We start from the raw sequence: 24690 nt of genomic DNA on the forward strand, positions 1-24690 counted from the left end.
ATAAACAACATGCAGTGTCTATCTTTTTTGATTTAGAAAAAGCGTATGACACTACATGGAAATACGGCATTTTAAAAGATTTACATGCCTTTGGATTGCGAGGCCGATTGCCTCTATTTATATCCAACTTTTTAAATGACAGGCAATTTCAAGTCCGGGTGGGTTCTACCCTGTCTGATCATTATAATCAGGATCAAGGTGTTCCACAAGGGAGTATTTTGTCTGTTACTTTATTTAGCGTTAAAATCAACAGTTTATCCAAAGTTTTAAATGATTCGATTGACGGATCACTTTTTGTGGATGATTTTAATATCTCTTGTCGTGGTAAAAATATGCATACTATTGAGAGGCAACTGCAGCTGTGTTTAAACAAAATTAATAAATGGTGTATTGAGAACGGTTTCAGATTTTCTAAATCAAAAACTAATTCTATGCATTTCTGTAGACGATATAAACCACATAAAGACCCTGAACTATTTCTAAATGGCACTGCTATTAAAGTTGTAAAAGAGGCCAAGTTCTTGGGATTGATTTTTGACTCGCATTTAACGTTTCTTCCACATATCAAATCCCTTAAAGCTAAATGCCTGAAGGCACTTGACCTTTTGAAAGTCATTTCTAATTGTAAGTGGGGAGGGGACCAAGCTACCCTCCTACAACTTTATCGATCATTGATCCGTTCGAAACTTGATTACGGTTCCATCGTATACGGTGGAGCTTGCAAAAGCAACCTTAAACTTCTTGATTCTGTACACCACCAAGGTTTAAGACTTTGTCTTGGGTCTTTCCGAACTTCACCTATTGACAGTCTTTACGTTGAAGCCGACGAACCATCTCTTGCACAACGTCGTATAAAATTATCCTTACAATACATTACTAAATTATACTCTAATGATTCTAATCCTGCATACAACTGTGTGTTCAACCCACTTTATGAAGATTTGTATGACAAAAAATCTTCTCTTGTTCCACCTCTCGGGCATAGAATTAAACCCTTTCTTTCTTCGGCCGGCATTGAGCTGGAAAATATAGCTCCCTCCCGTCTCCTTTCTTCTCCTCCTTGGCAGTTGGTTAGGCCACAAGTCGACCTCACATTAACTTCTTTTAAAAAATCGGAAACTAATGAATTACAATATAAACAAGAATATAATCAATTAAAAACTAAATATAGCAATTACAAACCCTTATTTACAGATGGATCCAAGGACGGTGGCGCAGTGGCTTGTGCCACTGTCATTGGATCCAGAACAATATCTTCTAGAATTCCAGATAACAGCTCTATTTTTAGTGCAGAAGCAAACGCCATATTAACAACTCTCAGATATATTCAAAGACACCCTAAACGTAAACAATATATAATCTATTTCGACTCTCTTTCTTGCCTTCAGGCTATTAAAAATCTTTCTTGTAAACATCCACTTTTAATAGAAATTATTGAATTGTATAATGATCTTGCTACTGGCCAATACGACATCGTCTTTTGTTGGCTACCCAGCCACGTAGGCATTTCAGGGAATACACTGGCTGATCTTGCTGCCAAGGCGGCACTCAACAAATCTGTGACTCCACTTCTTATTCCATATTCAGATTATAAACCTACAATTAGATCTTATATCCGTGATCTAATGCAGAAGAAGTGGGACACTCAAGTAAGTATCAATAAATTACATGAGATAAAACCGTGTATTGGTTACACCTACTTGGGTTGTCCGTCGAGATTTGAGGAGGTCATTATGCGACGATGTCGCATTGGCCATACGCGGTATACACATGAGTACTTGTTAAAAGGTGAGGATCCTCCGTTTTGTATCCCTTGTGATGAAAGAATCACAGTCAAGCATGTTTTGCTTGACTGTGTTGAATATTCCATCACAAAGGATAACTATTTTACATCACGAAGTATGAAGGATCTTTTTAGTAATGTTAGTTGTCATTTAATCATTGCGTTTTTAAAAGAATTAGATCTGTTTCAGAACATGTAAATAGATAACCATTTTATGATTGGAAGTTGAATCAGCAGATAACATTGTTAATGGCTGTATCCTCGAAGGGGGTTGAAGTACCGTAAAATTATTGTCCTCCTGAGAGGATACGTAAGTCCCAAAACATTTGGAATCAGATTTAATCTTCCACATTTCTTAGCTGTAGTATATGTGTCATCGTAATTTTTGGCTAATCATGCATACAGTCGCCAGCAGCTGAGGGATGGTGTAAACCCAGCCAGGGACCATGCAGGTAGCAGAGGTACTGTAAGTCCCCATGGCCCCTAGTATGGTGATCTACCCTCTGTTGTTGGCGATCTACGGCCTGTTTTTATATTGTACTGTCCCAATAATGATACTATTATTTTTTAAGTTTCCACACTAGTTTTAATACTAACTGTGATAATCTAGTGGTTTTACTGTCCTTCGTCGACAGGTTCTTCATAATATGCATATATATTCTTTTTGTCACGTATGTTCTCGTCACGATATGGCTGCAATATTGCCGATGTGACGTTAAATATTAACTCACTCACTCACTGCATCGGTGCCTTCTCTCACCATGAGAGCGCCCCGCTCAGAGAGGCCCTTTTGACACCCAACTGATATGATCGTGATCCGTTGCTTACGAAATTCGCAAGGGCCGCTTGTCCCTCGTATCACGAAATTTTGCAAGGGAGTCAAACTGAGGCCCAGCAGGGATATGAACTCACGATACACAGCTGCGCAAGTGTACACGATAAGCCCACACCTCAACTGATTGAGCTACTCAGGACCGAGAGCAACAATCTCGGTTTAACAGGTCTATCCTTTGTTATTAACACTGTGATCACGTGTTAGCTCTATGGCACGAGTGGCAAAGTCCCACGCATGAAACCCCCACATCTATGAGTAGTTCGTCTAGAATTTTTTCCCTACTTTGATCTACAATCGTGGTTTGTAACTTCACTCCGAGTGAATTAAATACCGCCCCTATATGCAAAGAACTCACATCACTACACCCGAATATTCCGTTCCTTTGCTCAGAAGTCTATGAATGTTATTCTGATCTGGCTCTTTATTATTTTCCATTAATGGGTGATATCCAACTATTCTATTCTTTATGATGACCGGTTTACTCTTTTCATAAAATCTCACATAACCAACAACTTGAGAAGAATCGGACAGCTCTTGTTTTTTCACTGAGAATTAGATTTTCTAACACAACTCCACTTTTCAGAGTAGTTTGAATTTGTGTAAACAGAGGCGAGGCAGATTATAAATCTCGATTCCATTTTGTGGTGAGCACTTAGTTGCATTTTTTTCCTCAACTGCTCGCACGAGAACTGACACAGCTTTAAATAATGGGGATTCTTGGTTATCTTGTGTATATTCTAATTTTATCATGTTTCTTTGCTTTACAATTCAATTTGAGGATACACATTTAAACACCAAGCCAGCTGTTCCTGTCACTATAGCTGCGAATTCAAGTCCTAACACCACTGGTGCAGCTACGATGGTTGTCAATAGCCCAACTCCTACTGCTCCTAATCCCATGCTAGCTGCCATTAGGGTGGTATCAGCGCTAACTATTTGGTTTAAAGGTCACATGCAACGTAAAACACGTTGGTACCTTTCGGTATGCACTTACCGAAACAAATCATTAAAAAATGCCGTTTCAACCTATAAAGGTGAAAAAAAAAACGCGATGAAAAAAAGCCAGCGACATCGCAGTTCAAACGTTTCTCTAAATTCCCCCCAGCGCTGGGGGGAAAACTGGTTTCAACAGCTGTGTTGCGCTGCGTCCATAACGCATGCGCAGTGAATAGGTTCGTGGAGCTTGAAACAGTATGCATGCCCAGCGTCTGAGGTCGTGAGCAGTAGTCTAATCTTGGTAGTGTACACATATAAGTAAATAATCTACTCGTTACGTAAACCAACTTGTTGATTGTGGTAAGCAGTCTCTGTCACAGAGAAAGCTCAGTGTCTGGTTTATTCACACCTATATGTCTGCCTGTCTGCTAAAGACAACATGCAATACACAACTTCAATCAGTGACCACGTGCAATTAGAACTTAACACCTATCAGACTATACGACATAAAGAAAATAAGTTGATTTATGACTCGTGCACCCGAGTCCCGTGTCTGCCACATTATGTAATTAGGCACGTGTGATACACATGACATGTTTTTATGTCTGTGGGCTGCAAACAAATTACATCCATTTTTTCGGATGACTGGTGCAAACTCTTGTCAGTTTCAAGTCCTGCTTTGTACTTGGACGAATGTCAGATTCCAGCCACGCAGTAGTTTACCATCTCTACTGACATGGTTTTTTATTGGATCGAGCGCAAATTCAGAGAACATGTATTTTCAAAACCCAACACCCCTATATACATTCTTCATGGATAACGACGTCTTTTCGTGTATATGATTTTGTTTGACAACAGTATATGAATCCATACTGAAACGATGCATCAAGTACACAAAAGGAAGTTGTTATCCATAAAGAATCTTACTTTCTTGTGACTGGCTATACTTCTAAAATGCCCATCAAACAGATCACCTTTCTGTACACACAATGAACCCTCAGCATATCAGCAAATGAAACAGCCAATCGGAAGCCGTCGTTACACTTGAGTGCATATCCACCCGTTATGGCTGGGTTCGGTCTCCCGAGGGCTTCGTTTCGGGGGAAGTAAGCCAAAGTGCAAAATATTGCACTTTTGAATCGCGATTGTACGCTTATAATTGTGTTTATTTGTTTTGGTTTTTTTTAAAGCAGCAATGTATATTATATGTCATGAATAAATGATAAATGTGTTTTAATTATGTTTGATTGTTTGGTTGCGTCTGACCTTTAAAGCTCTATTGTCATTTTTTATGTAGTGAAGCCCGAATATCACATTCATGTTCTTATTTCACATATCTGTTTAAGTCGAAATTCATCTACACTTCCCTTTATATTTCCTTCTTCAACTAAAGGCTGGATACAGTACCATTGTATTTGTCTTTAATACAGTTTAAAATATATTTCTTAATTATCTGCCATTTAATTTTTGATTGATATATTTAAAGCCTATAAGGTTTACATTATCGTACAGGTAAACAGGTGAGATATTATTAGGTGTGTTTTCAGTTACAATACGAACCCCCATCAAGGCTTATTGATGGCGTATACAATTGTCTTATTATGATTCGACAACGTTTATTATCATGTCTTTTAAACGAAATTATTCTCAGTCCATCTAAAAGTATTCTTGGCTCGGAAATCTCAGCGAGATATACGTCTATAATTAATGTGGTGTTTGGTTTATTACCATATAAATCCTGAAAAAACACGTAGGTAATCGTATATACTGTAAATGACTCTTCGTAACACTTGTATACAATTATCGTTAAAGGGTGAGTGAGTGAGTTAATATTTAACGTCACATCGGCAATATTGCAGCCATATCGTGACGAGAACATACATGACAAAAAAGAATATATGTGGATATTATGAAGACCCTGTGTACGAAGGACAGTAAAACCACTAGACTATCACAGTTAGTATTAAAACTAGCGTGGAAACTTAAAAAATTATAGCATGACTGTTTGGACAGTACAATATAAAAACAGGCCATGGATCGCCAACAACAGAGGGTAGATCACCATACCAGGTACCATGGGGACTTACAGTACCTCTGCTACCTGCATGGTCCCTGGCTGGATTTACACCATCCCCTCAGCTGCTGGCGACTGTATGCAAGATTAGCCACAAATTAAAATGACACATATTCTACGATTAAAAAAGTGGAAGATTAAATCTGACCTAAATCGTTTTTGGACTTACGTACCCTCTCAGGAGGACAATAATTTTACGGTACTTCAACCCCCTTCGAGGATACAGCCACTAACAACCTTAGCTGCTAATTCAACTTCCAGTCATAAAATACTTATTTATTTACATGTTAGTCAATAAATTCAATTCTTTTAAAAATGCAATAATTAAATGAGAACGTACGTTACTAAAAAAGGTCCTTTATAGTTCTTGATTTAAAATAATTGTCCCTTGTGATGGAATATTCAACACAGTCAAGCAAGACATGCTTGACCGTGATCATTTCATCACAAGGGATGCAGAACGGAGGATCCTCACCTTTCAAAAGATATTCATGCGTATACCTAGTGTGGCCAATACGACATCGTCGTATAATGACCTCTTCAAATCTGGACAGACATCCCAAGAAGGTGTAACCAACAAATGGTTTTATTGATACCTACCTGGGTGTCCCACTTCATCTGCATCAGATCACGGATGTAAGATCTAATGGTTGCTTTAGCAGCAAGGTCAGCCAAAGTGTTACCAGAGATACCAACATGGCTGGGTAACCAACAGAAGACGATGTCGCATTGGCCAGTCGCAAGATAGTTATAAAGTTCAATAATTTCAATTAAAAGTGGATGTTTACATGCTAGGTTTTTTATGGCCTGAAGGCAAGAAAGAGAATCAGAAAAGATTATGTATTGTTTGTGTTTAGGATGTCTTTGAATATATTTAAGAGCAGTTAATATGGCGTTAGCTTCTGCTGTAAAAGTAGAACTGGTATCTGGTAATCTAGAACATATTGTTCTGGATCCAATGACAGTGGCACAAGTCACTGCACCACCGTCCTTAGATCCATCTGTAAATAAGGATTTATAATTGCTATGTTTATGTTTCAATTGATTATATTCTTGTTTGTATTGTAATTCATTAGTTTTTGATTTTTTAAATGTAGTTAATGTGAGGTCGACTTGTGGCCTAACCAACTGCCAAGGAGGAGAAGAAAGAAGACGGGAAGGAGCTATGTTTTCAAGCTCAATGCCGGCCGAAGAAAGAAAGGGTTTAATTCTGTGCCCGAGAGGTGGAACAAGGGAAGACTTCTTGTCGTACAAATCCTCATAAAGTGGATTGAACACACAGTTATATGCAGGGTTAGATTCATTAGAGTATAATTTAGTAATGTACTGTAAGGATAATTTTATACGACGTTGTGTAAGAGATGGTTCATCGGCTTCAACGTATAGACTGTCAACAGGTGAAGTTCGGAAAGATCCAAGACAAAGTCTTAAACCTTGGTGATGTCAAGAAGATTAAGGTTGCTTTTACAGGCTCCACCGTAGACGATGGAGCCGTAATCAAGTTTCGAACGGATCAATGATCGATAAAGTTGTAGGAGGGTAGCTTGGTCTCCTCCCCACTTACAATTAGAAATGACTTTCAACAAGTCAAGTGCCTTCAGACATTTAGTCTTAAGGGATTTGATATTGGGAAGAAATGTTAAATGTGAGTCAAACATCAATCCCAAGAACTTGGCCTCTTTAACAACGTTAATAGCAGTGCCATTTAGAAACAGCTCAGGGTCTTTATGTGGTTTATGTCGTCTACAGAACTGTATACAATTAGTTTTCGATTTAGAAAATTTGAAACCGTTCTCAAGACACCATTTATTAATTTTATTTAAGCATAACTGCAGTTGCGTCTCAATAGTACGCATATTTTTACCACGACAGGAAATATTAAAATCATCCACAAAAAGTGATCCGTCAATCGAATCATTTAAAACTTTGGATAAACGGTTGATTTTAATGCTAAATAAAGTAACAGACAAAATACTCCCTTGTGGAGCACCCTGGTCCTGAGTATAATTATCAGACAGGGTAGAACCCACTCGGACTTGAAATTGCCGGTCTTATAAAAACTGTGATATAAAAAGAGGCAAACGGCCTCTCAAACCAAAATCATGTAACTCCTGTAAAATACCATGCTTCCAGGTCGTATCATAAGCTTTCTCAAGATCAAAGAAAATTGATACAGCATGTTGTTTATTAACTATAGCATTTTTAGCAAAGGATTCTAAACGCACTAAGTGATCAATGGTACTACGATTTTTCCTGAAACCACATTGAATATTTGTTATAATGTTATTGGTTTCAAGATACCAAGTTAATCTATTATTCACCATACGTTCCATGGTTTTACAGACACAACTCGTTAAAGATATTGGTCTGTAATTAGACGGATCAGTATAATCCCGGCCAGGCTTTGGAATAGGGACAACAATGGCATTACGCCATAAAGTTAGAAAATTCCCCGACGTACATATTTGATCAAAAATTCCTAAAAGGACTTCTAGACATGATTCAGGCAAATGCTTTAGGAGCTGATAGTGAATATTATCGGTTCCTGTAGCTGTATCATGAGCTTGTTCAAGGGCAGTGTGGAGCTTATGCAACGAAAATAATTCGCTATAGTCTTCACCATTGTCTGAGTTAAAATCGATTCGTTTCTTTTCCTCTTGTTTCTGAGACTTTTGGAACTCAGGGACATGATTTGATGAAGATGAATGTTTGCGCCAAGTGTATTTGCTATGTCAGTTTTATTTGTTAACATGGTATCCCCGTCCTTCAGATGATGCACAGTAGATTTGGAACCTTTGCCCTTTATTCTTTGGACCATATTCCACACCTTTCACATTGGTGTACGTGAATTTATTTTGGAAACATAATTTCGCCAAGACTGACGTTTACCTTGTTTAAAAGCGCGTATAGACTTGGCGTTAGTAATTTTGACTTTGTCTAGATTATCAACTGTAGGATGTTTGCGAAAATATTTTTCGGCTTTCTTCCTACTTTCGCTGGCCTGTTTACACTCGTCAGTAAACCATGGTTTACGAATATGTGTCAGCAATGGAATTTAGCATATCCGAAAAGGACTGTATGGGATCTTCACTGTTCTTACAAAGATCATGCTTCAAGTGTTCAGCACACAGTGTCTGATATAATGACCAATCACCTCTAGCAAAGTTCCGTCTTGATACCGGTGGATCATCACCAGGGTTGATGGTTTTCAGCATGGTGGGGAAGTGATCACTCCCACATAGGTCATCATGGACCAGCCATTCAAATTCATTGTATAAGTTGGAATCAGCTAGTGATAAATCCAGGGAATAGTACTTTCCCGTAGCTGGATGTAAATAAGTAGCTGAGTGTGTGAGTGAGTGAGTTAACATTTACGCATATATATGGTCTAATGTTCGCTTTGTAATCTGAATATGGAATAAGAAGTGGTGTCACAGATTTGTTGAGTGCTGCCTTGGCAGCAAGATCGGCCATTGTGTTCCCCAAAATGCCTACATGGCTGGGTAACCAACAGAAGACGATGTCGTATTGGCCAGTAGCAAGATTATTATACAATTCAATAATATCAATTAAAAGTGGATGTTTACATGATAAATTTTTAATCGCCTGAAGACAAGAAAGAGAGTCGGAATAGCTTATATATTGTTTTCGTTTAGGGTGTCTTTGAATATATTTAAGAGCTGTTAATATCGCGTTAGCTTCTGCTGTAAAAATATACAAGGGAGCCATAATCAAGTTTTGACCGGATCAGTGATCGATAGAGCTGCAGGAGGGTAGCTTGATCCCTCCCTACTTAGAATTTGAAACGACTTTCAACAAGTCAAGTGCCTTCAGGCATTTAGTTTTGAGGGATTTGATATGTGGTAGAAACGTTAAATGTGAGTCAAAAATAATACCCAAGAACTTGGCCTCCTTTACAACTTTTATGGGAGATCCATTTAGAAACAGTTCAGGATCTTTTTGCGGTTTATATTTTCTACAAAAGTGTATACAATTAGTTTTGGATTTAGAAAATTTAAAGCCGTTTTCTAGACACCATTTATTTATTTTATTTAAGCACAGCTGCAGTTGCCGTTCAATAGTATGCATATTTTTACCACGACAAGAAATATTAAAATCATCCACAAATAAGAATCCATCAATTGAATCGTTTAAAACTTTTGATAAACTATTGATCTTTATACTAAAAAGTCTGACTGACAAAATACTGCCTTGTGGATTGTGCCTTGTGATTGTAATGATCAGACAGGGTAGAACATACGCGGACTTGAAATTGTCTGTCAGTTAAAAAGTTTGCTATGAATTGAGGCAAACGACCTCGCAAACCGAAAACATGTAAATCTCTCAAAATGCCATATTTCCAGGTTGTGTCATATGCTTTTTCAAGATCAAAAAAGATAGACACAGCATGTTGTTTATTAATTAGTGCATTTTTTCACAAATGATTCCAATGTTATGAGGTTATTAGTTTCCAAGTACCAAATAATGTTCTGCTTTTTTCCTTGCCTTCCAAGCTTGTTTGCATTCATCGTTGAACCATGGTTTTCGAATATGTGGAACTGCAGAGGAATTTGGTATACACTCATCAGCTATTGAGTTCAATTCATCAGAAAAGCATTTAATAGCATCGGGAACGTCAATAAAACGTTCAGGTTTAAGTTTTTCATCACACAGTGTTTCATATAAAGCCCAGTTAGATTTTTAAAAATTCTGCCTTGATGATGAAGGAACAACAGATGGAGTGACAGATTTTAGTATAGTAGGAAAATGGTCACTTCCACAGAGGTCATCGTAGACTGATCATTCAAATTCATTAAGTAGATTAGAGTCTGCAAGAGACAGATCCAGAGAAGAGTAGGTGCCGGTTGCAGGATGCAGATATGTGCTCGAATCATCATTGCATATACACAAATCAGTATTGAAAATAAAATCTTCCCGTGTTTTACCTTTAGTGTTTATATTTGTACCACCCCATAGTGGATTATGACCATTGAGATCACCCATTATTATACAGGGTTTTGGAAGTTGGTCATAGCGAGCTTGCAAATCAGAAAGTTGAAGTGTTGAAGAAGGCGGAATATACAACTAGCATACTGTGAAGGCAACATGAAGAGTAAGTCTCACTGCAACGGCTTGAAGATTAGTTGTAAGTGAGACAGGGCTGTGTATAACATTCTGATTTACAAGGATTGAAGATCCTCCAGTGGCCCTATCACCTGGAGGAGAAAAAGAATGATATCCATTGAACTGACGTAAGTTAAAATTGTCTGCCTGCTTCAGGTAAGTTGGTTTTTAGTCCTCAACAATTCCACTGGACAATACATGGAGAAACTGTTTCTATGGGGGATTGATTGGGGATCTACCCCTTGTCTTTTTTGGTGGTGACAAGCTACGAGTTCTAAACAGGATGTTGTCAGAAACATCCATATCTTCAAGAGATCCAAACTTATTATAAATTTGGATTGTATTTTCTACCGCTTTTGAGGTTCTGCCCTTATGGTATTTTTTTGCAGACTCATTTATGGGTTTGATTTTTTGTTTTGGTAGTTGCTTCCCATTATTCCCAGAGGAAGGTTTGGAAATGGACTGTGATGATGATTGTTCCTGAGAAGATGGCCGATGGCCGAACTTCTTCTCTAACAGTTGTTGATGTAGATACAACAGTTTGCGTTGACTGGTCAGGACAGTAGATTTCGGGTGCAACAGTGTCAACCCATGTCAAATCAGTTTGGCACTGCGCTGATGAAGTGGACACTGTTGAAGTTACAGTTTGATTTGTTGATGTTCTCGCAGCTGAAGCATAGGACTCGTTTGGTTCTGATGTGTGAACAACAAGTTTCTTTGCATCAGCAAAACTAAGATTCCTTGTGAATTTGATTTTATTAATTTTCATTTGTTGTTTCCAGATCGGACTTTCTTTTGAAAAAGATGAATGTGTTCCAGAGCAGTTGGTGCATTTTTTAAAGTAAGTTGCTGTCACAGTCTTCAGTAACATGAGTTGTTTCGCTGCAGTGAGCGCATGTAATAGCATTTGTGCAGTTGGTAACACCATGACCATACCTTTGGCATTTGAAACATCTCAACGGGTTAGGAATATAAGTATCAACATTGAGATGACAATATCCTGCTTTAATTGCTTTTGGAGCAGTTGGAGAAGAAAAATGGAACAGGTAGGTGTTTGTTGGTTTAGTTTCTGAGTTTGTTCGGGTTGTGAATCGTTTCACAAAAATCACTCCTTGTTCTTTCATTTCTGTGGCTATATCTAATTCACTCATATCGGCAAATAGTTGATCCCGGTCTCTGACAATTCCTTTGCTAGTTTTCAAAGTTCTATGTGGAGATACCGAAACCGGTATTCCAACCAAAAGCTGTGTTGACATCAAATTTGTTGTTTGTTGTTTCCTGCTGCATTCGATGAGCAAAGAGCCTGATCGCAGTCGTTTCATGTTTGGGACTTCACCTGCAATACCTTGTATACCTTTTGACACTGCAAACGGATTTAATTTTAATGGTGACTTCTCAAGTGTCTCAAGAACTAAAAATCGTGGCCAGTATTCAGTTGAGTTAGAAGGTCGTTGGTCATCATCATCACTGTCCAGTTGACGTTTGTTTCGTTTTTGGAGGGTTTTGTATTCCATAGTTAGTGTAGAAGATTCATCATCCGAGCTCCTCACCCACCACGGAGTATCACAAGGACTATGCTAAAGCAAGCGGGCCTCCAGCTTGCAGCACCAAGGATACCCGGATGATATATTCCAGTAGAAGAATTATAAATAATTACTCCACCAGATTGGCTCATGAGCCATCGCCTTCGGGCATAAGACTCTAGGCAAAGTTCAAAGCAACATGATTCAACATCAAACATGTTTTAGACATTAAAGCCAAGACCAAAATCAATCAAAATCAGTTCCAAATCATACTTGTGCAATGATATATAAATTTATAGTCTATGCACAGGGCTTGGCATGACCAGCCGATTGGTTGAACCGGGCCCATTCAACCTCCCGTCTAGGTGAAGTAAGGGTCGAAGGGGTGTGTTGAGCAAAGGGAACACGTTTACAGGCCCCCAGTGCCCTCAACCCCCAGACTCCCGTCCTCCACCGACACGGCAAACGGGTTGGTGGACCAAATATCCCCCCGGGTCCACAACGGGGGTGTCGGCGAGCTCTTAGCATTACCCAGCACCCACCACGAGGAGGTGGCTCGCCACGGGTGTCATAAGTAGCTGAGTCATCATTGAAAATACACAAATTATTATCGGAAATTAATTCCTCAAGGATTTTGCCTTTATTAATTGTATGGTCACTTCCCCATAGGCGAACAGCTACTGCTTGAAGATTTGTTTTTAGAGTAACAGGGCTATGTATTACATTGTGATGAACGAGAATAGAAGCGCCTCCAGTAGCTCGTCCTCCCGGAGGAGAAAAAGAATGATAAGCGCTATACTGTCTCAATTTCAAGGTATCTGTATTGTTAAGATATGTCTCTTGGAGACACAGCGTAGACGGCTGAAAGTCCTGTATCAGCAATTGTATCTCGTTGAAATTAGTTTTTAGTCCTCTACAATTCCACTGCAATAGATTGGACTGGTTCATGGTGGCTCAATTGGTGATCTTCCACGCGAATGTGTGGAGGGTAAATTCCTCCTGCTGTCCTGTGAGGACAGGATGATATCCATATCCAGATGCCCAAAAGAGTTTTCTACAGGAACTTCTGAAGATGATGGCATGATGGGAATTGATTTTCTATTTAATTTTTTTCCTTTCTGTTTTTGACCGTCGGTCTGTTTGTCAGACAACTGTGATTTGGGCTCAGGCTGTCTTTCAGTCTGTGGTCCAGATGTAGATTGAGTTACTGGGGAAGATGGTTTTGCAACTGAGGATAAGGTAATGGGTTTTGCAGACTTAACCCATGTCAAGTCTGTCTGAAACTTACAGGAGATGTCATAACAGCGTGAGTGACGGCAGCAGAGTAGGTCTTATTTAATGGAGGTGTGGTTTCAGCTGTCAACAGTTTTTTGGCGTCAAAGTATGAAATATTCCTTTCACATTTAAGTTTCATTATTTTGGACTCCTTTTGCCAAACAGGACAAGATTTTGATGTAGCAGCATGAGGTCCAGAACAGTTTGCGCATTTGAACTCAGTGTTGCAGTCTGTATTATCATGTTGTTCACCACAACGATGGCATACAGCCGAACCACGACAAGAACTAGCCCCATGACCGAACGTCTGACATCTAAAGCAGCGAAGCGGGCTGGGGATATACACGTCCACTCCAAGATTGAAATACCCTGCTTTGATTGAAGGTGGTAAGGATGCACGAGCAAACGTCAAGAGATATGTATTGGTATTGACACTGCTTCCTTCTTTCTTGACGGTGAACCGTTTTACAGCTGTGACTCCCTGATCATGAAGTTCAGTTACTATGTCTTGTTCTGACATGTCAGACAGGCAGCGAGCCCTGTCCCGAACAATGCCCCGGCAGGAATTTAATGTTCTGTGCACGGACACAGCAACCTCAATATTGGCAAATGTTTTGATAGATAAAAGATTTAGAGATTGCTGTCTTCGTGCGCATTCCACCAGAAGTGAACCACTACGAAGACGGGTGACATTGCGAACCTCTCCACAAATACCTGAAACAGTCTTAGAAATGGCAAAGAGGTTTAATTTAATAGGAAGAGTGTCTGTTGCCTCAATCACTAAGAAACGTGCCCAGGAATCAGCATTGGAAGAAACACTTCTTGTTGATTCATCAATATTTTCAATTCGTCTCTTTTTTTCATTTCGCCATGAACCAGATGACTGGGGATCCATGATTGAAGGAAAAAAATCAGCATCCCTACTCCCCACCCACCATGGAGTGTCAACAAGGACGATGTCAAATAGCATCGGATCTCCAAGATGCCGACACCAGGGATACAGGGATGCTATACTCCGGCAACTATGACACACATAGCAACATTTGTATACCAAATAAATTGCCAGGGTGGTTCTGCCCGTGACAATTGATTGGACACATATTGAACTTGGGAGGTCATGATTGCCAGATTGACCCATGAGCCACCGCCTTCTGGCATAGGACTCTAGGCATTAAATATGTTAATAGTTTGGAAATGAAAAATCGAAATGGCCAAGACCCCGTAAGTAGCTGAGTGTGCAAAAAACTTTTACTATGCAGAGGGCATGGCGTGACCAGCCGATTGATAGAACCGGGCCAGTTCTACCACCCGTCTAGGCGAAGTCAGGGCCAAAGTGGTGTGTTGAGCAACAGGAACACAGCTTCAAGCTCCTATTGCCCTCAACCACCAGGATCCCTTCCTCCGCCGACACAGGGCCGCAACCCACGACAAACGGGTTGGTGGACGAAATATCCCCCCGGGTCCACTACGGGGGTGTCGGCGAGCTCTTTGCGTTACCCAGCACCCACCACGAGAAGGTGGCTCAAATGGCAATCGAGGAACTTGTATATCAGTGTCAGTATCTCCTTACAGATCATTGAACACCAGCTAAGGCATCACAAGAGATTAAAGCGGGGTACTCCAACTTGCATGTTGAAATGTACATACCAAACTCATTGAGATGCTTTAAATGTCAAAAGTTTGGCCGTGGGTATAATTCGTGTAAGAACAAAATCACGTGCGCACATTGTAGCCAAACTTCCCATGTTACAGAAGATTGTACCAATGATGTTAAAAAGTGCCAGAATTGTTCTGGAGCACACTTATCACCAAGCAAAGCCTGTCCAGTATGGAAAAAAGAAATGGAAATAAGTAAAATAAAAAGTGCAAAAAAATATTTCTTACACTGAAACAAAGAAACTGGTATCCACTGCAGACAAGACCGGAACTTATGCTTCTGTTCTCAAACCTCCAACAGTTTCCTCAGTAACAGTTCAGTGTCAAACAGATTTGACATGGACCATTTCTGTAAATCCTGAGCCCTACTCTTCATCTGATCCATTTACGCAGACAGCAGATCCATTCCCAGCTGAACAGATTTCTGATTCTTCAGAATCTACTTCTGTGATACCTCCTCAGAGATCAGGATCATATAATGATTCATCACCTAACTCCCAATCTAGGAAAGAAAGGAATGGTTTAGCAAGACATAAAATTGACCCTTCCTCTCGCAACAAACATACCGAGAGGATATCCAAATGATCAAATGATCCTGTTAAACTTTACAACAAGTTTGGATCACTGGAACGGATGGATGTTTCCGAAAACATCCATCGCAGGACAACAAGCCTATCGCCAAAAAGAAATAGATGAATAGTTTACAGCCTTTAATTCAGTGGAATTGTAGAGGATTTAAAACAATTTTTAATGATTTACAATTGCTGGTCCAAGACTATCCATCAGCTTTCTGTCTGCAGGAAACATATTTAAAACAGACAGATACAATAAAATTACGTCAGTAAAACTCTTATCATTGTTTTTCTCCCCCTGGTGAAAGGGCCACTGGAGAATCTTCTATCTTGGTGAGAGAGGGAGTGATCCACAGCCCTGTCAAACTGAACAGTAATCTCCATGCTGTTGCCATTCGAATTACATTAAATGTGGTGTTTACATTGTGTTCTTTGTACATTCTTCCTTCTTTTCTTCTTCATCAGTCTGATCTTCAGTCATTATATGATCAAGTACCTAAACCGTGTGTCATCATAGGTGACCTGAATGGCCACAATCCGCTCTGGGGTGGTCTACACAAAACATTAAGGGCAAGGTCCTAGAAAATTTTATTACCAATAATGACTTATGTATTTGAATCAAAATACATATCTACACCCTGCTACAGGCATATATTCCTCACTTGATTTGTCACTGACAGGTTAAAGACTACTCACCGAATTCGAATGGTCAGTTCGTCATGACTTTTGTGGAAGTGACCACTTTCCAACTTTACTTTCATTCATTCATCCAGCCGATATTCCACCCTCTACAAGATATACTCTTACAAAGGCAAATTGGTCTTCATTTGAGACATTATGCCTACGTAAAATTACACCAGAATTAATTTTGAATACTTCTGATCCTATAGAATCTTTTCAGAAGCACCACGGGCAATTGCAAATGAAACTTCCTAAATCCTCTACAAATCCACATATACGAAAACCATGGTATACTGACGACTGTAAAATAGCTAGAAAAGCTAGGAGGAAGGCTGAAAAAATATTTCCTTTATCACCCTACAGTCCACAATTTAAACAAATTCAAGATATCAAATGCTAAAGCTCGGCGCATCTTCAAACAATGGAAACGCTGGTCTTGGCAGACGTATGTATCTAAACTCAGTTCTAAAAAACGTGTCTAAGGTTTGGAATATGATACAAAAAAATACAGGAAAAGGATCCGGATCCCGTGTTCACCATCTGAAGGAGGGCAACACATTACTAACAGTTATAGCAGATATCGCAAACACACTTGGAGAATCATTAGCTAAACACTCTTCCTCGTCAAACTACACGCCAAAATTTCAGAAATTTAAAGACCAGGAAGAAAAAGAAGAGACTTAATTTCACTTCTGATAACGATGAGGACTGTAATGAACTTTTCTCCTTACATGAATTGCTCACTGCTTTAGGACAAGCACATGATACAACAACAGGGGTGATAATATTCATTATCAGTTATTGAAACATTTACCTGACACTTGTCTTGAAGTGCTGTTAGACCATATATGGACTACAGGGACTTTTCCTTCTTCGTGGTGGAATGCCGTCGTCATTCCTGAACCTAAACCTGGCCAGGATCATACAGACCATTCTAGTTATAGGCCAGTATCTCTTACCAGCTGTTTATGTGAGACCATGAACAGAATGATCAATAACCTACTGATATGGTACCTTGAAACAAATAATCTTATAACAAATCTTCAGTGTGGTTTCAGAAAAAATAGAAGTACTATAGACCATTTGGATGGATTGGAAATGTTTGTAAAGGATGCTATCATAAAAAAACAACATGTTGTATCCATATTTTTTTATTTAGAAAAAGCTTATGATACGACCTGAAAATATGGGTTTGAGAGGCCGTTTGTGTCAATTTATATCAGAGTTTTTAGCAGATAGGCAATTTCAGGTACGTGTGGGCTCCACCATGTCTGACATGTTCGATCAATATCAAGGTGTACCACAAGGTAGTATATTATCGGTAACGTTATTCAGCATAAAAATGAGCTTATCTAAAGTTTTAAATGATCCATTGATGGATCATTATTTGTAGATGATTTTAAGGTGTCATGTCGAGGTAGAAATATGTACACGATTGAGAGACAATTACAGATGTGTCTAAATAAAATTAATGATTGGTCAGAACAAAATGGTTTTAAATTTTCAAAAACTAAAACCAATTGCATCCATTTCTGTCGGAAATGTAAACCACACAGAGACCCAGAATTGCATTTTGCAGCTACTCCAATTAAAATTGTAAAGGAAACTAGATTTCTGGGATTGATATTTGATCAACATCTTACTTTCTTACCTCATATTAAATCTCTGAGGGCTAAATGTCTGAAAGCACTTGGTTTATTAAAGGTTGTTTCAACCTCCAGGTGGGGAGGGGACAAGACGACCCTTCTCCACTTATACAGATCACTCGTCCGCTCTAAACTCGATTATGCTTCCATCATTTATGGTGGAACCTGCAACAGTAATCTTAAACTATTAGATTCTGTTCATCACCAAGGTCTTAGATTGTGTCTTGGATCTTTCCAAACTTCTCCTGTTGAAAGTCTTTATGTAGAAGCTGATGAGCCATCTCTAAGACATCGCCGTACAAAACTATCCTTACAATATATCACAAAACTATATTCTACCAAGTCTATAGCTAACCCTGCATATAACTGTGTATTTAATCCTTTTTATGAGGATTTGTACAATAAAAAGTCTTCTATAGTTCTGCCTCTTGGAATACGAACTAAATCATTGATTGCTGCTGCCGGCATTGGTCTGCATGGTATATCTCTTTTTCGACATCTTTCTTCTCCTCCTTGGCAGTTGGTGAGACCACAAGTTGACCTAACACTGACCACTTCAATATAAACAAGATTATAGTCAGTTAAAAAGTAAATATGACGCATACAAATTCTTATATATGGATGGATCCAAGGATGGTGATGCAGTGGCTTGTGCTAGTGTTACTGGATCTAGAATAGTATCTTCCCGATTACCCGACAATAGCTCTATTTTCACGGGAGAAGCTAATGCCAAACTCACGGCTCTTAAATATATTAATAAGCAACCTAAATATAGCCATTACACAATATTTTCGGCTTCTCTTTCTTGTCTTCAGGCGATTAAAAATTTGTCTTCTCAACAACCGCTTGTGATTGAAATCATCGAACTATATATTGGCTACTGGCCAATTCAACATCGTCTTTTGTTGGTTACCCAGGCATGTCAGAATCTCTGGTAACACAATGGCCGATTTCGCTGCTAAGGCAGCACTCAACAAATCTGTGACACCACTTCTTATCCCATACTCAGATTATAAAGCTACAATAAGATCTTATAGCAGGGATTCGGGTGCAACAAACTGAGCATTATTTGTTTTAACCCACGTCAAATCTCTCTGGCAATGTATCAAAGAGGTAGTTACTTTTGAAATATATTCAGGAGTTCTGACAACTGATGCAAATGATTCAGTATGTGCTGCAGATTCCAGATTCCAGATTGCAGAAGTTTTTTGGCGCCAGAAAAGTTGACGTTCTGGGTCAATTTATTTTTATTTTTATTTCCATTTGTTTTTTTCCAGACTGGACACTCTGGCGAAAGATGAATGATTTCCCGAACAATGTGTACACTTTTTATGGTCATTGTTACAGTCTTGTGTGACATGACTATTCTCACTGCAGTGGGCGCATGTTATGGGCTTGGTACAAGTGTTAACACCGTGCCCATGCCTTTGACATCTAAAACATCTCAAAGAATTTGGGATGTACACATCAACTGAAATACTACAGTAACCTGCTTTGACAGACTTCTGAGGATTCGGCGATGAGAAGGAGAACAGATGAATATTTGTTTGGATCATTTCATTGTTTCTGCGGATCGTGAATCTTTTAACATAAATCACTCCCTGATCCTTCAACTCAGAAACAATATCTAACTCTGACATATCAGGAAACAATACATCTCTGTCTCTGATTATGCCTTTACTAGTATTCAGAGTCCTGTGGACAGTGATAGAGATATAATTCCAACAAATACTTCTGTTGACATCAGGTTCGTTGCTTGCTGTTTTCTGCTGCATTCAACCAACAGAGAGCCTGAACGCAAGGGCCCAATGTTCTTAACCTCACCTGCAATTCCAGTTATACCGCTGGAAATGGCAAAAGGGTTAAGTTTGGGTGGTGTCTTGTCTCCAATTTCTATAACTAAAAGTCGTGGCCAATAGTTTGTTTTTGTTTTTGTTTTTGTTTTTGTTTTTGTTGTTTTTTTATTGTTTTTCTTGGGGGGGGGGGGGGGGGGTGAGGGGTTGTATTCCATACGTAGTATATATGTTTCATCATCCGAGATCCCCACCCACCATGGAGTATCACAAAGGACAATGCTAAACACAAGCGGGTCTCTGACTTGCAACACCAAGGATACTCAAATGATATACTCCAGCAGAAAAAAACAAAAGCTTAATTCTTCCACCAGATTGTCCCATGAGCCACCGCCTTTTGGGCATAAAACTATAGGCAAAATTCATGTAAACAAAATTCCAGTCAAATAATATTCTGAACAAAGCACAGCAAAAATAACTTAGTTTCCGTTTTTGCGGAAACCCAATGGATACTGGGTAATGTAGGTTTCCGCTGGGTTTCAGTATATGGAAACACGCAATGAGAGTTTCCGTATAGTTTACAAAACTGAAACTAACCAGTCTTAGTTTCCATCATATTTCTGCGACAGAAACTGTCTTTAGAAGTTTCCACTTGGTTTCAGTTCGTTGAAACATCCATAGTAAGAAGAACGTGGTTTTTCGCTGTTGCTGGAACCTAGTAGATACTGAGTAATGTAGGTTTCTGCTCGCTTTCTGTATTCGGAAACTGAGAAAAAAAAAACATTTCCGCGTATCTAAACCTACAAACTTAGCTTGGTGCTGGTCCACTGGGAACTGTATTTACGTACTGTTGCATTTGCAAAATAGTTTCGAAAGACAATAACAAAGCAAAAATAATAAGATTTCGAGATTTCCGGAAACCTACAAGCAAAATGTCAGATAGGTATGTCAAAATGTCAAATAGGTATGTCAAATCATATAAGTTCATGGAAACTATTGTTGTTGGTGGTTTACGGCAGTTTCCTGTGTATCAAGATTACTTTCAGCGTCTGGAAAATGTTGGAAACCAACAAGGTTATTTTCCAGAAATGGAAACTGATAGGAAAGTATCATTGTTAGTCTCCACTGCATAAAACAACTGGAAAAGATCTTCGATGATTTCCATTAGTGAGATCTTGAATGAAACGATTGTAGAAAAATAAATGTGACTCGTTATGCATATATCCAGAAACCTACATTAACTCATTAAGCCCGAGAGCCGCTTCACTGCTCTACACCTGGAACCCCGTGCTGATTGCCTGGCCGGCTGTGGCGAGACTAATTAGGGCTAATCACGCCTGATATCCCGGGCAGGTTTCGTAGATTTACAGGAAACTGTCTCGTCATACGAGCAAGTCCTGATTGTTTAATTGTTTAATTGCGTTGTAAAGGTATATGTTGAAAGAAAGCTTGAGTGAATACATGTCATATATGTAACGTTTTACGTAATTTTAGTACATTTTCTCTTTTAGACTTTTCTTAACGCATGTTTGTATTCTTTGTACAAACTTAAACATGTTTTCCCTCTCATGTCATTGTGTGAGGTTAAATTGTTCAAAACATCTATGTCAATGGTAGTAAAGAAGAATTTACGCACATGCCTAATAATCTTCTATGAAAGAAGCGTTTTCGCTGATACGTTGCTAGTACATACTGAATATTTTAAGGTAAGTACTAATAAGCTAGTGTGTAACTTACATGGAACAGATTCACAGTTTGTCACTTTGGTTCATCTAGATTTAATGCAGAAAATATATGTTATCACAGGAACATACATGTATGCACATTGTATAATGCTATTCCTTGCACATACATAAGACAAAGGGTCATGGGATGGGCGTCATCAAAGTTCCGGAATAGGACGTTTTGTATCTCAACTGTTCAATATAGTGGCTGATTTCTTACCTATGACCAATCGTATCATGAGATACCTGTCACAGAGGAAATGACAGGTGATGGGGCGTGGGCTAAATTTCTGAAGAGCACGTTCGGTCACTAGACAGCTTGGATACAGATTGACTATTGGTTTGATCGTTGACCAATCGATATGCTGGATTTCGGTTTTATCAACTGTAGCTATCATGAAAAAGTTTGTGTATCGTGAACATACATAATCGTGAGGATGCCTGAAATGTACATGTAGGACTAACAAGCACTTTGACGAGTTTATTTTTCCTTAAAGCGCTCAAATCGCTACAATCAGATTATTTTTACCCCGGATAACCCAATCCAACCACTGAGTAGAGAGAGTATTCATTTGCATATACATTTTGCGCACACTACTTGTACATCAAACATAATGGCTTGCTGAACGTTATAATATAATCTGCACATTGTTACGGATAAATATCACAATTCAAGTACATGTATTATAGAATTAAAAAAAGTTACACGATACTGTTTTATTGTGATGTATACACTTGCAGTTGAATCTCCCCAAATGTTTATGAAGATGGGCATGCTTATATTTGTTTTGAAAGCAAACGAATTTCAGAAGATTGACAATGGACTCCACAAAATGAATGAATGAATGATTTAATTTAGAAGAAGGTTTTGCAATCTTGTCACCGTTAATTCAATCAATGTGCAAACAGAGTATCTTAGTATTCACTCCCAATGACGAGTACCTCCTGTAACAACACCTCATAATCCCCTTTCTGAAGAAGAAGAAGAAGAAGAAGAAGTTTATTCTCATAAATCACACGAAGTGACACAGAGAACATACAGATGATTTACAATATGTACAGTATGGTTTGTGCAAGTCAACACTAAAAAGAGAATTACAATTTTGCACATGGCAGTCTCATTTGTACAGACATAAACCTTCCTTGATGTATTTAGCTAATTTCAAAGTGAGTGGTTTATAATGTGATTTCATTATTGAGATAAATTTATCTAATGAAGGATTATTACAGAAGTACCTAGGCAGATATTTATTTCTTAGCGTTGCTAGACCTGAGCATATTAGAAGGAAGTGGTATTCGTCGCCACTGCATCATTACATAGTGTGCATTTCCTATCAGAAACAGCGATACTTGTCCATCTTCCAGTTTCTATAGGTAATCTGTGGTTAGCTGTCCTGAAGCGTGTATACCATATTCTAAGATTTGGAGGCAGTTCCAGAAGATTGGGATTTAGATTAGGTACTTCTTTATAAAGAATGTAATATTTGCCTTTTGAGGAAGCATTTGCTGTTGCATTCCATGACTGATAAAACTGATCAATGAGAACCCGTTTAACATTAGTTTTTAAAACATTTGGAGAAACAATAGACTGTGACATCCATACATGGTAAAAGCCAGTATCTCGTAAGATATTTTCTATTGCCGAAAGTAAGTTAAACGTATAATTAGGACAGGCTGACTTCAGGTTATACATGAGAGAGTATATTTTGGATGACAGTTTGTGTGGGAGTACTAGCATTTTACACCAATGAGAAAGCATTCGGATTTTTATAGAGATATCTAGCGGGTATCGGCCCAGCTCGCCGTATACCATGTAATCAGGAGTTGTCATTTTAACCTTAAGAATGTATTTACAAAACTTTAGATGGAGACGTTCTATGAGCTGTGTATTTTCGTATCCCCATACTTCTGAGGCATACAGTAATATGGGTTGTACAATTTGGTCAAACATTTTTAACTGGCAGTCTAGTGGCATATCTAACATTCTTATTTTTCGCAATACTGCATACATGGCTCTGGAAGCTTGAGCATGAAGTCGTTTAATACCTTTACAAAAACGTCCATTATTGTTAAACAAAATACCAAGATAAATGTATTCTTTTACAACCTCAATATTTTCATCATCAAGTTTGAAGAGGTGACATTTTTTACAACTTCCTTTGGAAAATATTACAGCCTTAGTTTTTGATATATTAACATTCAGTTTCCATGTTTTGCAGTATTCTGAGAAAATATTTAATGCATGCTGAAGATCATCACTTGATTCTGCAAGTATCACAGTATCATCTGCGTACAACAGGAGAAACAACTTAATGTACGAGCCGATATGATCTTCAAACATACTCCGAGTTGACTTCAGACCAGTAAAGTTGTGTTCAGCAAAGAAAGATTCTAGGTCATTCAAATACAGAGCAAACAGAAATGGTGACAAATTTTCACCCTGTCTCACACCAATATCACAGGAAAAGAAAGGGGATTCGATTCCATCAAATACAATACAGGATTTTATGTTTTGATGCATGTTGCGGATAACTCGAAAACATTTTCCATCAATATTATTTCTAATTAATTTTAGCCAGAGACCATAGCGCCAGACAGTATCAAATGCTTTACGAAAGTCGATGAAAACACAAAACAGTTTCTTCCTCATATTTTGATATATCTCTATCAGAGCTTTAAGAATGTATATATTATCTATTGTGGAATAAGATTTCCGAAAGCCAGCTTGTGATTCACTTATCAAATTCGCATTGTCTGCAAACTTTTGTAGGCGCTTGGATAGAATTGCCGTGAACAACTTGCCTAAGCAACTAACAATGGATATCCCCCTGTAGTTATTGGGGTCGGCTTGGCTACCCTTGCTTTTATAAATGGGCTTTATGTAACCGTCTGACCAAGCTTGAGGAAAAACTCCATGATCTAGCACCAGGTTAAACAATTTAACATAGGCTGGTAGCATTACATCAGCAGAGGCTTTGATATAATCATTACGTACATTGTCTAAACCACAGGCTTTGTTGTTTCTTAAATCTTTAATACATGCCGTAATCTCAGCTTCAGTGATCCGG

The 24690-nt window shown here is 38.6% G+C and overlaps 1 pseudogene; it reads right to left on the minus strand.

Moving 5' to 3' along the window:
• Nucleotides 1-22740: 22740 nt before the first annotated feature.
• On the minus strand, nt 22741-23963 carry LOC137272082 (uncharacterized; annotated as a pseudogene).
• Nucleotides 23964-24690: the final 727 nt, after the last annotated feature.

Source organism: Haliotis asinina, chromosome 1 (genome assembly GCF_037392515.1).
Source record: "Haliotis asinina isolate JCU_RB_2024 chromosome 1, JCU_Hal_asi_v2, whole genome shotgun sequence".
Taxonomy (NCBI): domain Eukaryota; kingdom Metazoa; phylum Mollusca; class Gastropoda; order Lepetellida; family Haliotidae; genus Haliotis; species Haliotis asinina.